Source organism: Limulus polyphemus, unplaced genomic scaffold (assembly GCF_000517525.1).
Source record: "Limulus polyphemus unplaced genomic scaffold, Limulus_polyphemus-2.1.2 Scaffold2927, whole genome shotgun sequence".
NCBI lineage: Eukaryota > Metazoa > Arthropoda > Merostomata > Xiphosura > Limulidae > Limulus > Limulus polyphemus.
Window position 1 is genome coordinate 140719 of NW_013668537.1, and position 6312 is coordinate 147030.

Below are 6312 nucleotides of genomic sequence, written 5' to 3' on the forward strand. Positions count from 1 at the left end.
AAACATAGTACTCTTAATAACACTGCAGTGTGTAAGGTGGTGACTGGAAGTAAACGAAAACTCATCAAGCAAGAAATGGCCACCTGATGTAAATAATGTGAAACAAAGGTGTGAGGCATAGTCCACATACTGGCCCTGATCATGACTTCCAAAGTAAGATGGAAAAGGGCATGGTGAGGTGATGGATTTGATGAGTGACTAGCATTGGAAAGTATACCATTGATACTGACAAACCGGATTGTCTGGTGAGGGATCAGACAATAGCCACATGTGAAGCCAGAGGCCAGGAAAGGATGAATGACACATGCCTGTGAGGTTGAAGAAGAAGCGTGGGAGCCAATGCAAAGGATGGGAAGGTGACACTGAAAGCCTGTGCAGAAGTTGAAACCACATCTAAGCAGAGCAAAATGGAGCCACTCAGAGCACATGACATGGAGTGGTCTGAATCAATGAAAGATGAATAGGGGATATGCATACAGGTGATATCCCTTCCAGTTTTGACTGGAAGCATCTACAGCTTCTGTCAAAGGATGAGGAACAGGAGACCAAAAATGGGGAAGTTGTGCACCAAGATCCACATCCAGTATACCCCAATGAACACACAATTCCCAAAACCTGTGGATCTAATGACCACTCTGTCAGGGGAATCTTGCCAGGCTGAAATATTGGTCCATGACCAGATTCAGGGCACCTGGAATATGACATGCTAACAATCTGATGGGATGATTGTGGGCTCATTAGAGGATATTCAACATTCGAAAACAAGGACATCATGACAGGATACCCCTTGCTTGGTGATATAAGACACTACCATATAATTGTTGGAGTGAACCACCACAGAACACCCCTGAACATCCAAGAAAAACTGAAGCAGAGCATGATGAATTCGCCTCTATGGTCTCTTTACTAAAGTAAGTTTCAAACTGCCTCCTGTAGATGCTGGCGAGAAACAGGATCCCATGGAGGGGAAGGCAATAGGATGAGGAGACAATGAGTGAGGGGAATGGAAGTGAAGGGCCAGTCTCTCTGAAAGAACATGTAGGACCATTGATCTGTTGTAAATAGTGTCCACATGTGGCAAAGATGGAAAAGCCTGATCCCGACTCTGGGGCTGAGTCACCAATGCTGTAATTCTCTGAAATGCCCTTGTGTAACAATTGTGAATAAATGGAGAACAAGAAGCCAGGTCCAGCAGAGGGTTGGTTGAGGAGAGGGCGAAACACAAATAGTAGGAGGTTGGGATAAACGGGAAACTAATGAGGATACTGAATTATGCAGACAAGTGGATGCAACTTGGGCCTCCAATAAGTTGGGAAAATCCCAAACACATCTTCACGTAAAAATAGTTCCATGTGCAAGTCATGCAGGGAAGTAAGGGGTAAACGTTTTAGAGAAAGAATAGCATCCCGACCCAGAAGGACCCAACAGCATATCAGCCACGTCTGAAGAGCCAGGGCCAAAGATGAAAGGCGTGACATTGTAATAAACAGAAGACCATGAACATTATCTGAGAACCATTCAGGAAACAAGTAAATTGCCTGAGTCAGCAAGTGAATAGTCGATAATGTATGCAGAATTCTGGACAACATCAATCTGATGCATTAGGATTCTAACCCCACAATGTAATGAGAGATTCCACACACTGGGAATCAAGATAAAGGAAGGAAGATCTATGAAATGCATAAGCATTATCTTCAGATGTAAGAGGCAGATGATGTCCATCCCTAAAATGTTGGGCATGAACCCTAACATCAGGCCAATAAATTCTTCCCAAAGAGGACAAGTTGAGAATCATAGGATACAGGAGATGAGGATAAGACAGCACAAACTGGATTAATTAATTCCATGAAGGGTGAAAGAGGACTCCAATATCACTTGTGACTGTGAAGAATATTCAGGGGTAAAAAGGCTGTTCAAATTCTCGTCCTCATTGTCAGAAACCTCAGAAGCAGCCATGACAGGATATTCTTCATGTGGTAGTGAAGGTTGCATAAACGTGGATATTTCTCGTCGAATAATTGTCGTCACGTCCTCGGCTGATAATTAAGTACTCGACCCGATAGTAATGGTAGGGAAATATGCAGCAGCAGCAGTTACAGTTGTAGTAGTTCTAACTACCTGAAACTGCGAGTGCATAGTGACAATTCCAACTTGAAGCAAAAAAGAAATAATGAAAAAGTAAGAAAAGTACAAACGAAACATCAACAAATTTGCTAGCTAAAACAAGCATGTCTGGACAGTACTACTGCCAATCAAGAAGTGACTAACGAGTGCAAATGTGGAGAGGGCGCTGGTTATGATAGGGATTGTGTTGTGCTCCTGTAGGTAGAAAGCTGCTTCTACAATAATTTATATTTGGATATGCAGAAGTAGGAGGTGGAAGGCTAGTGACGGGCGTTAAAAATTTGCGTCGATAGAGGGCAGCACTAAACGAGAAAAGCTATTTTGTGAGAGGAGGGAAGATATTCTATCGGAATTTCCTTTTGTCTTCAGTAATTAACAGAATGTTAAAAATACGTTTATAACCAAAGAAAATATTCCCTGTTGTATGCTGTACATGTTAATGTGTTAGTGATACAGTATTACTAATATTAAGTATAAATCATTTGTCCAGATATGCTTAGAAATAACAAATTTAATAAATAACACAGATAAGTAGGCCTTCTATGTTACAGGAAATGATACTGTTACACCTCCAGTCATTACTTAATTTTCCGTAAATTCGTTCCAACGAAACTTTAGCGACACAAGTCCTTTCTTAAATAAAACTGGTTTATTCTTTCCGAATACAACTTTACGATACACTTAATTTCAACAGTCGCGCTATAATTCTCAACGAACGTCTCACGTGCTCGAGTTCAATTACACACTCTCTGACTGCAGTTCAATTATTCATTACTTACACACATTGTCCCGTCACGTTGTGACCATCTTATATATACCAGACTACTCCCAATCTAGTAGTTTCCCGATAATTCCTGAAGGTTTGAGACGGACGTGGCGTGATACTAGTCACGCGACCTCGCCCACGCAACAATACTTAGGAACGCGTGCGTATGCAAGGGGAGTTCGAGGGGCCGAACCCCCTATTTTTTGACGTACAAAAATTATAATTATATAGTTATATTTATGATGCAGCTGCTTATGGTACTTAACGTTTTGGATATTTGAGGACAGCCATGCAATTATTTAAGATATATTTCGTACAAAATTCCTTCCAGATTTAATCTTATAGCACTTATTTTTTTAGAAATTTTCTGGGGTAATGTCCCAGATCCCTGTAGCATTAGTATGCTTTGCATGGTAATATCACAAATGATAATCCCCCTTTCAAACTTTCTGTGTAAAGACTTCGAAATATGTTTGTTGAAAATAAAAAGTGAAATGAATAAAGTTAGCAAAAACAGACATTTAATAAAAGATACGACAGGATGAAATTTGGATGCAGGATAGAATTTCGTGGGTTGAAGCAAGATAAAGTTCATGTTACAATAGCAGATATAGTTATTTCTTCTTTAATGTTTGCTACAGCCACTTTGCCTGTAAGCCTAATTTAAAATACAAAACTCTTCAACAGAAACTTCAAACCTCTTGTAGGCCTAATATACTAATAAAGTAGTTTAACAGAAATTTTCTTGATTGGTAACAAACCTGACTAATATGCTTATTAACTGACAGAAGCACTAATTCTCAGTGATATGAATAAATTTACTCGACAAATAAATCTTTCCACGATTATCTACTACTCCAACATCAGTTCTTGTGTTTCTTCTAAACTCTCATTTCTACCAAGTGCGTGAAGTTTCTAAATTCCAGAACTACTTTTTACGAACTTTCTAGATCTCATATCATCATCATTATTAGCAGCTCTCTCTAGCAAACAACAATAACTAAGAACAGTTGTCTGTTCTAGCACTAAACCTTGTCTCGGGGTATGTGCCACTTCTTGTTGATATGAGAGTGGCCCACAGTCACGTGCACCTAGGAAGAGCGAACTTTTTGTGTAATATAAAGTTTTTCTTTGTTTTCCAGAATCAGATAGAAATTCAGACTTAAGATTTAATAAGATATTTTGATATTACAGAGAGATTGCTCTTGAAATGTATGTTGCCTTTTAATAGTTCAGGCTATACACTAAGATTTTGCTTATATATATCTTTCTTTAAGGTAGACTATTATTCTAATACATAGATTGTGTGTAGCATAACGTGGATTCTTGAACAAAAGGGCTAGAAGTATACTGGTGAGAGAACAACAATACAGCTCTTTCTCTCTCTCTCTCTCTTCCTTTTTTCCAGTCAACACATAAGCATATATTCAAGTGTTTAACTTCAACTATGTCTCAGTTAGAATAAATATTGCGATTTTCTTCAAACCTATGTCCAGTCTTTTTTTTATGCAACGACTCAGGCAGAGAAAATTCAAACACAGATCTATGATACAGTATTTGACAAATTCTTCTGTTTTTGTAGTTTCAGCAAACTACTCTGAGGGAAATCAGGACAGACTAAGAATATTACAGAGTAAGTAAGTATTTAAGGAGAAATTAGGGTGTCACGATCACAGATACTTTTACTGTGGAGTTTTGTTTTCTCTGGCATTTTCCACATAGAGAAGGGCTTATGGTTAAAAGAAAGAGACAGCTGCTGGAGGGAGAACTGTTACATCTAGGACTGTAGCTATTTGAAGAACGAAAAGCAACTGAGAACAGAAACTGTTTTTCTGGCAGAAGAAATGGCAAATACAAACAGGTGAATGTGATGATCTGTGGGGTAATTTGAACAATTCTGAATAGTGAGGCCAACTACCAGGGTGATTGTATCTCACCAGCCCACTCTACCATACAATCAACAATCAGGATGGCTCCTCTTGGCACAAGCAGAGATTTCAGGGTATGGAGGCTTACACCAAGAATACAGGCAGTAATGAGAAAGGTGAAGCAACTTGGAAACCCCAACTAGTGTGAGCACTCTTTGCCACGCAGGAAGTTGAAACATAGCCAGTGCAGATTGAGGACAATATTGCAGACGTGTGCATCTTGTGGCTCAGGTATGAGCAGCTACAACTATTTAAAAGTATGTTGTTATTGGCCACCAAGACATTGTTCTTAACACATGCCATAGCTAATAGTTCCAAGAACTCTAAGACAGGCTATTCCTCAGAATTTCAATACTTTAGGGACTGGTTTACTGACTACATTCGAGTTTAGCCATGCAGCACTGGTGTCAGCACTGTACAGTGTTTGCCATATAGAGAAAAAAATGGCCTAGACAGGGTAAACTCCAGCATAGAATTGTTGGTTCTCCTCAACAAAGAATAGCCCTGTATATTATGGGCACTGTCCTAGAAACTGAATGAGATATTTAGTATGTACTGGATGTTATCAGTTCAATTACTTCACCAAGTCGGGCAACTTATCCATTGGCTAATATTTTAGCACAATGTGTAACTGGTGTATAGGTGGAACAATGGACAGCCATATCTAATGCACCAGATGAAATTCAAAGCAACCTAGGAATTAACGTCAGCTATTCTCTGAATTGTGGAAAGTGTTGGGTGCAATGAAGATGCACAGCTCACCTTATCACCTTGGTAAAAATTGTGATAAAAACTATCAAGCAGATGCTCACAAAGTTTGTTAATCCTGGTTATGCTAACTTGGACAAACACTTGCTATACATCATGAGAGTATACCATGCAAGGAGTAGAGTTTAACAAAACATGCACATGTATGGTATCAAAATACTGCTCCCTGTTGATGTGATGTGCAGTCATATCCAACGGCAAGTGTGTTGCAGTGGCGGAATACTGGGATTTACTGTAAACTACACAGCCAATGTGCACAAGCTTGAGCACAGGAGTTAGAAAAGGCTGTAATATAGTAGAAGAGATGTTATGACTATAGAGTCAAAGACTGGGTTTGGCTCTGGTATATGCAAATGGTATGGAAGACATAATTAGCTCTGGCTCAATGGATTCTTTTTAGCATAAAATGTGGCCTTTACTTTCTGAAGTAACGAGCGCCTTTCTCCAATGAAACTATCATTTGACGCTCGTGAGGAATTCTCAATCTCTATTTGACTGCTGAAAGTTCTTCTGAACATCCTATGGTTTGCTCTATACAAAGGACCATTCATGATTCATCATTCCTGCACAACACAAGGGAATTAACTAATAAAAACACAACTGGTTAGCAATATTTGAACGATGGAAAGATTTGATCAGGATGTTAAGATCTTGAAATATTAAGTTAACTGTGACAGTTGGCCTTTGAAACATTAAGGATACAGTGAGCCTATTATGTTCAATAAT